The sequence below is a fragment of the Emys orbicularis genome, chromosome 12, assembly GCF_028017835.1.
Source record: "Emys orbicularis isolate rEmyOrb1 chromosome 12, rEmyOrb1.hap1, whole genome shotgun sequence".
NCBI classification, from domain to species: Eukaryota; Metazoa; Chordata; order Testudines; family Emydidae; genus Emys; species Emys orbicularis.
The window spans coordinates 28523836-28535242 of NC_088694.1; positions in this window are offsets into that span (position 1 = coordinate 28523836).

Sequence of the window (11407 nt, forward strand, 5' to 3'; positions counted from 1 at the left end):
ATGCGCTCGAAGACTTTTTCCAGGTGCTCCAGGTGTTCTGTTCATGAATCAGAAAAAATGGCCACATCATCGAGGTAGGCAACTGCAGATTCTCCCAATCCCGCTAAGAGACCATTTACAAGTCTTTGGAAGGTGGCGGGTGCATTTCGCAACCCGAAAGGGAGTACATTGAATTCATACACCCCTGCCTGGGTGACTAAGGCGGACCTTTCCTTAGCGGGTTCATCTAGTGGTACTTGCCAGTACCCCTTGGTTAAGTCTAAAGTAGAGATGAATTGGGCATGTCCCAATTTTTCCAATAGCTCATCTGTGCGTGGCATTGGCTAGTTGTCAGGACGAGTTACAGCATTTAGCTTACGGTAGTCCATGCAAAAGCGTATTTCCCCATCTGGTTTGGGAACTAGAACCACTGGAGATGCCCATGAACTGGTAGAGGGGCGGATTATACCCATCTGTAGCATGTCCTGGATCTCCCTTTGTATAGCAGTTTGGGCATGAGGTGACTCCCGGTAGGGTGGGGTTCTAATTGGGTGAGCATTACCTGTGTCAATGGAGTGGTATGCCCGTTCGGTCCGTCCTGGAGTGGCTGAGAAAATCGGTGCAAAGCTTGTGCACAGCTCCTTGATCTGCTGTCGCTGCAGACGTCCCAGGGTCGTGGAGAGGTTCACCTCTTCCACGCCACCATTCCTTTTTCCTTCGTAGTAGACACCTGCAGGCCACTCCGCGTCATCTGTTTCCTGGGCTGTAAACTGGCAAACGTTTAATTCTTTGGAATAAAAGGGCTTAAGAGAATTAACATGGTATACCTTAGGCTTTATGTTGGAGGTGGGGGAGGCTATGAGATAGTTAACAGCTCCTAGGCGCTCCTGGACCGTGAATGGTCCTTCCCACGACGCTTCCATTTTATGGGCCTGGAGCGCCTTTAAGACCATGACTTGGTCTCCTACTTTGAAGGACCGTTCTTTGGAATGTTTATTATACCAGGCCTTTTGCTCTTCCTGAGCATCCTTTAGGTTTTCTTTAGCAAGGGCTAAAGAGTGTCGGAGGGTGCTTTGTAGGTTGCTTACAAAGTCTAGAATGTTAGTTCCTGGAGAAGGCGTAAACCCCTCCCATTGTTGCTTCACCAACTGTAATGGCCCCTTAACCTCGCGGCCATACACAAGTTCAAATGGTGAAAACCCTAAACTGGGATGTGGTACAGCCCTGTAGGCAAAAAGCAACTGCTGCAACACTAGGTCCCAATTATTGGAGTGTTCATTTACGAATTTACGTATCATGGCCCCCAAAGTTCCATTAAACCTCTCCACCAGACCATTGGTTTGATGGTGATGAGGGGTGGCAACCAAGTGATTCACCCCATGAGCTTCCCACAGGTTTTTCATGTTCCCTGCCAGGAAATTAGTTCCCGAATCTGTAAGTATGTCGGAGGGCCACCCTACCCTGGCAAAAATGTCTGCTAATGCCTGGCACACACTGTTAGCCCTGGTGTTGCTTAAGGGTACAGCTTCCGGCCATCGGGTAGCAAAATCCATGAAAGTCAGTACGTACTGCTTTCCTCTGCGTGGCTTCTTTGGGAAAGGACCCAGAATATCCACAGCTACTCGCTGAAATGGGACCTCAATTATGGGTAGTGGCTGGAGAGGGGCTTTAACCTGGTCTTGGGGCTTTCCCACTCGTTGGCACACCTCACAAGACCGGATATAATTAGCAACGTCCTTGCCCATTCCCTCCCAGTGGAAGGACTTCCCCAACCGGTCTTTGGTTCTGTTCACCCCAGAATGGCCACTGGGATGATCATGGGCTAAGCTCAAGAGTTTTACCCGATACTTAGTGGGAACTACCAACTGTCTTTGAGGATGCCAGTCTTCCTGGTGCCCACCAGAAAGAGTCTCCTTGTATAAAAGTCCTTGTTCTACAACAAACCGGGATCGGTTAGAAGAGCTGAGAGGCGGTGGGGTGCTCCGTGCCGCCGCCCAAGCTTTTTGAAGGCTGTCATCTGCTTCCTGCTCGGCCTGGAACTGTTCCCTTGATGCTGGAGACATCAGTTCCTCCTTGGACTGTGGACTGGGGCTTGGTCCCTCTGGAAGCGATGCAGGTGCTGGGGCTGTTTCCATTGACTGTGAACCGCTGTCCGCTGGTGCACTATGTGGTATTTCAGGCTCTGGCTGAGCCTCTTGGGTAGGGTTATCTGCTGCTTCCACCAGTTCAGACTCGCTGGTGCCCTCTGGCATTGGAGTTGTAGACGGGTTTGCAAGCGCTGGACTCAGTGCTGGCAATGGTTCTGGTGCTGGCTGCGTTGCCAGTTCCGGTTCTGGGACTGGCTTTGGCTGGGTCTCTGGGATTGGATCCACTACGGCTGTTGCAGTCGTTGGCATGGGATCCGGTTCCACCACCTTTGTTTGGGTCTCTGGTAACACAGACGGGGCCCTGGTGGACGGCTCAGGAACAGGGATGGGGGTGGAAGCTTGCTTAGCCTGGCTGCGGGTGACTATTCCCACCCTCTTGGCTAGCTTCACATGGTTGGCCAAGTCTTCCCCCAGCAGCATGGGGATGGGATAATTGTCATAGACTGCAAAAGTCCACATTCCTGCCCAGCCCTTGTACTGGACGTGCAACTGGGCTGTAGGCAAGGTTACAGACTGTGACACGAAGGGTTGAATTGTCACTGTAGCCTCCGGGTTGATGAGTTTGGGGTCCACTAGGGATTGGTGGATAGTTGACACTTGTGCCCCAGTGTCCCTCCAAGCGATAACCTTCTTTCCGCCCACTCTCAAGGTTTCCCTTCGCTCCGAGGGTATGAGAGAGGCATCTGGGTCTGGGGATCTTTGGTGTGATTGGGGTGTAATGAACTGTAATTGGTTGGGGTTTTTGGGGCAGTGAGCCTTTATATGCCCCAGTTCATTACATTTAAAACATCGCCCTGCTAAGGTATCACCGGGGCGATGTTGGTTGATGGAGACTGGTGTGGTGGGGTGAGAAGGCGTCTGGGGTTTCCCTTGGGATGTGGGTGGGGCCTTGGGTTGTCCCCGGTGGTAAAGTTTTGTTTCGGCTTGCCCCTTCTGATATTCGCTCCAACTGCTACTAGCTTTTTTCTTTTCTGTCACCTCCACCCACTTGGCTCCAATCTCCCCCACCTCGGTTACAGTTTTGGGCTTCCCATCTAGGATGTACCTTTCTATTTTCTCAGGAACACCCTCTAAAAACTGCTCCATTTGCAATAGGAAGGGCAACTCTTCCGTAGATTTAACATTTGCTCCTGATATCCAGGCATCCCAATTTTTTCCAATGTGGTAGGCATGTCGGGTAAATGACACATCGGGTTTCCACCTTAGGGCTCTGAACCGGCGACGGGCATGCTCAGGTGTTAGCCCCATTCTGATTCTGGCCTTGTTTTTAAAAAGTTCATAACTGTTCATGTGTTCCTTAGGCATTTCAGCCGCCACCTCTGCTAAGGGTCCACTGAGCTGCGGCCTCAGCTCTACCATGTACTGGGTTGGAGTGATGCTGTATCCAAGGCAGGCCCTTTCAAAATTTTCTAAGGCGGCCTCAGTATCATCGCCTGCCTTGTAGGTGGGGAATTTCCTGGGATGGGAAGTGGTACCTGGAGAGGAGTTGCTAGGATGGTCTGATGCATCCTGCCTAGCCCTTGCTGCTTCCAGTTCATGCTTCCTTTCTTTTTCTCTCGCCTCCTCTTTGGCTTTTTCCAGCTCCATCTCTCTCTTGTGGGCCTCCTCTTTGGCTTTCTCTTCTCTTTCGTGGGCCTCCTCTTTGGCTTTTTCCAGCTCCATCTCTCTCTTGTGGGCCTCCTCTTTGGCTTTCTCTTCTCTGTCATGGGCCTCCTCTTTGGCTTTTTCCAGCTCCATCTCTCTCTTGTGGGCCTCCTCTTTGGCTTTCTCTTCTCTGTCTCTCAGCTCCATCTCTCTCTTGTGGGCCCCCTCTTTGGCTTTCTCTTCTCTGTCTCTCAGCTCTATCTCTTTTTCTTTTAGCTCCATAGCTCTCTTGTGGGCCTCCTCTTTAGCTTTTTCTTCTTTGGTAGTCATTTTCCTGTTTTCTTGTGCTGGGTCACCCCCTCTGCAGTTGACTGAAACTGGGATGTACTTAGCTCTGGCTGCTGCTGAGTTAACAGAGACTTTCTAACAAGCTACTTCCGAGGATGTAAAAAGAAGAGAAAAAAAAAAAAAAGAATTCAGCTTGTAAATTGCCTTTACCAGTCAAAGTTTGCTCGCTTTGAACCCTTCTCTTAACAAAGGACCTTGTTAAAAACACTTAACACCTCTGCCTTCAGGCAAGGAGAGATAAGATATGCATCTATCTACCTTCAGCTCTGCTTTCCAAGCAGCTAGAAGGAAAAAAAAAAATCTTACTGGCTTTTGGGTTTAAAACGAATCCCACCTCTGCCACCATGTCAAGGCTGTATCCCCACTTTGAACTTTAGGGTACAAATGTAGGGGCCTGCATGAGGACTTCTAAGCTTAACTACCAGTTTAGTTCTGGTCCGCTGCCACCATTCCCTACCCTGGGAAGCTTTTAGAAACTTTTCACCAATTCCCTGGTGAATACAGATCCAAACTCCTTGGATCTTAAACAAGGAGAAATTGACCCTTCCCCCCTCCTTCCTTTCACCAACTCCTGGTGAAAACAGATCCAAACCCCCTTGGATCTTAAAACAAGGAGAAATCAATCAGGTTCTTAAAAAGAAGGCTTTTAATTAAAGAAAAAGGTAAAAATCATCTCTGTAAAATCAGTATGGAAAATAGCTTTACAGGGTAATCAAACTTAAAGAGCTCAAAGGACCCCCCTCTGTCTTAGGTTCAAAGTACAGCAAACAAAGATAAACAGTCTAGTAAAAGGTACATTTACAAGTTGAGAAAACAAAGTAAAACTAAGACGCCTTGCCTGGCTTTTTTACTTACAAGTTTGAAATAAGAGAGACTTGTTTAGAAAGATGGGGAGAACCTGGATTGATGTCTGGTCCCTCTCAGTCCCAAGAGCGAACAACCCCTTAAAACAAAGAGCACACACAAAAGCCTTCCCCCCCCCCCAAGATTTGAAAGTATCTTGTCCCCTTATTGGTCCTTTGGGTCAGGTGTCAGCCAGGTTACCCGAGCTTCTTAACCCTTTACAGGTAAAAGGATTTTGGAGTCTCTGGCCAGGAGGGATTTTAGTACTGTACACAGGAGAGCTGTTACCCTTCCCTTTATAGTTATGACAGGAGGTTACTCTCTTTTAATGAGTTTAGTGCTGGTGGAAGATGCCAGCCTGGCAGTCCTGAGTAACGAAGTCCAGCAGCTATCCAAGCAGTGCACACGCTTCCCTAAGCTGTCTCCTCAATCTGCTTTAGCCCTACCTGCAGAGACCACCTCCGTCATCTTGGCCTTTCTGCTCGGGTTACTAAAAAGGGGGCTGGCACAGATTCTGGGTAGCTGTACTGGAATCCCCCTGTCCAGGAGTGCCTGGTCAGGTCTCAGGACTCCTGTCATCACCTGTCTCTGGGCAGGGACCCGTGTCCCACTTCCTTCTGACTGGAGGTGTTTAAGGCTGCCCAACTGCCTGCCTTACATTGTGATATCCCCAGCAAGCCAGCATCCCTAACAGCCAGTGCTTGCAAGTTGCTTTCTCTTCTAGGGCTAGGCACAGTGTATCGCTCACAGTTACAAGGAACCATCCAGCTCTTTCTGAGCAAGCACTTCATAGAGAAAAAATAGGAAAACCATCAACAGATTTAAACACACACTAAACATACCAGGAGTCAACATCAATCTAGAGCAGTGGTCTCCAAAGTGGGGTGCGCAAGAGGACCCTTCGCAGTGCGCGGCAGGAAGAGCGCCGCCGGAGCAGGGCCACTTTTTTTTTTTTTCCCCCCCTCCTTCGACAGTTCGGCCGGGAGCAGGGGGTGCGTGCTCAAAAAAATTTTTTTACTGATGGGGTGCGCAATCAAAAAAGTTTGGAGACCACTGGTCTAGGGAGCCCTAGTAGGCCAAACTCCTCTCAATCATTTGGCAGGATTGGGGCCCCTTGGACAAAAGTTCATGTCTGTTTGCTGGAGCTGAAAGAAGGCCCAGTTTAAACTCAGCCTTTTTCTACCCCGAGCCCTTTTTTTTTGACTGTTGTTCTCTGGAAAACCCAGTTTGAACTAGTATATGGCCTGGTCCCCACTAAGCCCCCACTTCGGACTAAGGTACGCAAATTCAGCTACGTTAATAACGTAGCTGAATTCGAAGTACCTTAGTCCGAACTTACCGCGGGTCCAGACGCGGCAGGCAGGCTCCCCCGTCGATGCCGCGTACTCCTCTTGCTGAGCTGGAGTACCGGCGTCAACGGCGAGCACTTCCGGGATCGATCCGGGATCGATTTATCGCGTCTAAACCAGACACGATAAATCGATCCCAGAACATCGATTGCCTGCCGCCGGACCCTCCGGTAAGTGTAGACGTACCCTATGTGAACCACCCCGGGATGGTGCCTCTCTGGAGGTGTTCGGGATCCCAGGTGTAAGCACCCACATGGTGTTTAGCTTCTGGAGAAGCTATGATAATCCTCCCCCGTGGAGCAGTACACAGTCTTACATAAACCGTTCCTCCATGTAACACAATGGCTCCCAAGGATACTTCATGGCGTTGCAATATGTGGCACAGGGCCACTTAGGATGGGTGTATTTTTGTAATGCAAAGATTTATCCCCTGGACTGCGACATCAACACATTTTATAAGGGCCACCAGAGAGCTGCTATCATTACCTTAACAGCTATGCAAGGCTGGATTTGAACCAGTTATCGCATGGTGAGAGGTGCTGTGGCCTATTAACAATGAGCCATCTGTTTTCCCTGGGAGCTGCTTTATACACCGTACTTGATTAATGAAAAATAACTTCTTCTTTTGCTCCATGCTGCCCCCTTGCTGGGGTGCTATGGGCAGCTGAACACTAGGGCCCAGTGGTGTTTGATAGTTGAAATGGACAACCACTATGCTGCTGATCCTGCAGTAACTTTGGAACTCTAAAGCCTCTGGTTGCTGGATTCCGTTCTCACCTATCAACAGAAATGACTGTTGTTTTGGAGCACAAGGAAGGAATCCAAGCATGTAGACCAGTGGTCTCCACACTTTTTTGATCACGCACCCCCATTAGTAAAAAATTTTTGAGCACGCACCCCCTGCCGCGCTGGCTCTACTCCTGCCCGAACTGCCGAAGCAAACAAACAAACAAACAAACAAAAAGCGCTCCTCCTGCCGCGCACCCCCAAGGATCCTCGTGCGTGCACCCCACTTTGGAGACCACTGATGTAGACAGAGGGAAATGAGATAACATAGTCAGATGAAGGACTGACTCATGCTGCTGTTTGATTGTCATTGGGTGCATTTCACAATCAATACCGGGTACTGGTGCATACAGTGCTTGTGAACCCAGATCACACTTAGAGAGTGCTCTGACCTCTCTTTGCACGCTTAGGGTGCACTTTCTGTACCAGGCACACTGTGGCTTGGAAAACCTTTTACTGTAGCTGCATTTCAGCAATGTTTTCTGGATAGCATCTGCGAAGTGCCTTGGGGTCCTTTGGGATGGAAATTTACAATGTAAAATTCACATTTGAAACCAGATTTCTAGAGACAGAAAAATATTGTGTAGGAGAGAGAGAGGGGATGCACACTTTGCAGAAATTAAATCTCCTGGTGAATGTATTTGGGTGCTAACAAGGATCACCCAAATAGCCCGGTTAGAAGGAGAGAGAACTACAGTCCAAACCCAGTAACAGCACTCACAGGACTCGGAATTCTTCCAAATGCACCCTTCTGTATCCCTTGGGTAACAGGATTTTGTTGAGCTTTTGCAAGCACATATTCTGTCTCTCTGAATTCTCCAGTGGGAACAGGAAATCTGATCTGAAAAGAAGAAAATAGTGTATGAGGATGTCATCATCTTTGGTATTGAAATCCAGGGGCCAATAACGTGTGGTTCATGAATAAAGAATTTGACCAAATACTTTACATGGACCAGGAGAAAAAAAAACCTCCCCTGAGACCGCTTGAAGGGGATTTGAACTCATGACAATTAGAAACCTAAATAAGGACCACCCCCCTGGCTAGACTCTGCAGCCCTCATCACTGTAACTTTAAGGACAAAGAATTTGGTACTACAATTTTCATACTCCCTCCCCACACCCCAAAATAAATTGTTTTACGACTTCATGAAGGGTGTTAAGTGACAAGAATGCATACCTGTCACATCATTTACAAAAGCCAAGCACTTAAAAGAAAGGAAACAAATAGTTAAGAGCATCAGAAACCTTACACTGCCCGGATAAAATCTCAGCACAATCTATGAAGTACAAAGAAGTGCATCTTTCATCACAACACAGCCACCTTAACTTTGGCCCTTAGATTTTTAACACAATATATTTTTGTTATTTTGCTTTTGGTATCGAAGTATGTTTTTAAGTGCAACTTTTCAGTGGGGAATATCCTCAGTTAACACATAGATCAACTGACAGTAGAACTTTTTGGTAATGTACATATCATTGCTGATTTTTGAGAATAATGTTGCATATATAGTTTCGTGGGTAACATTGTCAATTTATGGTAAAATTAGGTGCTGTATGTACATGACATTGCATTTGAGGTTGACCAATATATGTCATTAAAGTATGTGCAAATATTGACTATTCCTATTGTACAGGGGCGGAGGGGGAGAGCTTTATTTAAAAATTTGTGTCCCTCCCACTGCAGTGAGAACAGGACACTGGTCATACAATGATTCATGTAAAGACTTTTATGGGAGGACAAGTAACTTGTATTGTTATAAACACAGTTTGTAAGAGAGAATGGCTTTCCCCTCAAGCTTCTTCTATAAATTAAACACTCAAGCTGCCAGGGAGAATTTAGCTGACTGCTGATCTATTTTTGCTTTAGCTCCAAGTGCCCTAATAGAAGTTTTACAATTGAATTCCCTGCACTTGAGAGGTGATGCAGCAGTGCTGATGTCAATAATAAAGGGAATCAAGTCTCCTTTTCCGGTGGATAATGTTTCGTTCTAAATCGATCACAGGGGGTTTTCTAGTGCTTGAATTGGAGTTGTGTGTTTCAAACCACATTAAAACAGCCCCACTTGTTCATAGAACTTATAGACTCATTTGTTTGTTTTAGATCTACTGTTCTTTTGCCTTTTGTTTTTCCATCATGACAGCTCTATAAAGCCTGGTCCTGCTCAGTCTGCTGGAGCTAAACAACCTGCAAGCATTTTCTATACAAAAGGAAACAGGAAAGAAAACTCTACTGAGACCCTTTTGTTACGGATGTGTCGGTGGCAGCCATGCCAACAGGATCAGAGCACCCTGCAGCAGTTCATGATGTAAACCTCGGCACTACTCAAGGGCCCCGATTCAGGCAGGTACTTAAGGGAATTAGGCAGGTGCTTCAGTACGTTGCTGAATTGGGACCTGAGGAATGGAAGTGTAATCCCCATTTTACAAAGAGGGAAATTGAGGCATAGAGGGGGGGGTTTTAAGCCACTTGCTGAAAGACAAATGACAACAGGAAGGACGACTTCTGATTGTATCATCCTAACACTAGTGCTTAGCCCTGCACACCAGCAATATTTCCATGACCCCTCCCATCAGCACACACCAGTCTCCTGCCTACTAGAAGGGCTAGAGTGATAGGGTGAAATCCTGCCCCCTTTGAAGTCAGTGGTGAAACTCCCATTGCCTTTACTGGGGTAAGGGTTTATCCACAGTGCTGTTCAGCTAAGTGTCCCGCCCTTGTGCAGGTGCTCAGACCAAGTGGGTTCTCAGCACAGCCGGGAGCATTGTTGGGCCCTCGGCTCCAGCCAGAAGCCAGCGCTAGTGGAGGACCTCGCTGTTAGCAAGGCCAAGCAGGCGCCATTGCTCATTCTAACTGTGTGTGAGTTTGTTCCCTGCGTGTATTTGTGGCTGTGTCAGTTGCTCCAGCAGCAGGGTTCTTGTGGGCAGTTGTCACGTGCCCATTAGTAAAATCCCCTCTAGCTTTCCCCAGAGTTGCCAGCTCTTGCAAGTCTCATGATATTTGGTGCTTTTCTTCCAGCCCTGGCTCCTGGAGTCACGTGATTACAGAGAATCTTGACTTTCATTAAAACTGTAGAGTAAGGGCTGAATGCTCAAAAGGCACCCCAACGCCAAAGCGCATTCCCAGCTGGGAATCGCAAGCAGAGCTAGGTGCCTGTCTGGACTTAGGCCCCGATCTCTGAGAGAGGGGTGAGAACTACGCCTCACTCCCACATAGTGCTGCTGCTGGTCCGCCAGGCAGGAACCCCATTGACAGCTCCCCTACTGGCCCCACTTGGAACTGACCCTCCCTCTGTAACTTCGACATTGCCTCAAACACTTGGGGTAACGTTGTTTCAAACCTGCTCCTAGGAGATGAATATCAATGAACTCTACGTGAACAAACACCAACCCCATGAACTCAGCCTCCTCCTTCCATGGCCCTCCTCCTGTTCACTGGCAAGAAGTGCTGAGAGCACAGCTCGAAGTTGCATGGCTGCAAGCCACATCTTTGTACAGGACTCATTTCCATCCCTAGGCCACCATTACAATGCAGTTAATAGCAGCCGCCCAGTCATCGGCTGTGGCCTATTATACTCTTTGACAAGTTTCTTCACTACAGTTTGTTAAAAAGAACTGTTGACTGCAGATAACCTTAAATGCCCCCTAACGTGGCCAATTCAGTAATGCAGGTTTGATCCCTCCCATCTTCGCACGGTAAGCCCCGCACAGAGAGCCAATTCCATGTACAAACGCTTTCCTGTTTTCAGGCTTTCCTTTAAATCTGTTTGCGTGTGTGTGCAGGGCTGGGAGCGAAGGGGCAATGCTAGGTGGCTGTTATGACACTCTGCAGCCTGCATATTGACAGAGTGCAGAATATTCCTCTGTAAGGGTCTGGGATCTATCCCATCTATTTGAAACAGTGACAAATCCTTCAGCACGTAGCTGCTCAGATATAAGTAATGCATGACAACACCAGAGCTGTAACTGCTCACAGGTGGGTCACAGAAAGAGGCACTATTAAGCCACATTAGTATGACACTGAATTCTCTTTCTATTCAGTCCGATGCACTATTCCTGGGTGTTATTTTTACTTGGCAAACAGTGATTCAGATGAACACTACCATGGATCCCATTTATTTCAAAGGTACAGTAGCTATTGAGAGAAGAGTTGAAAAGTGGCCCCTTTTTATGGTATGAGGAGACATATTCTGGGTGCTATAATGAGGGCTATGTTATAAAGAAGCTTACACTGGACTTTATTGGAGGCTGGACTTAAGTATGCAGGAGCCTGGGTTAAGCCTGAGATGAGGCTATTGAAAGATCCTTGTAGACAGGGAGAATAGTAATAACAATTCACAGCATTTTATATGGTCAAAGCACCTTTGACCTAAT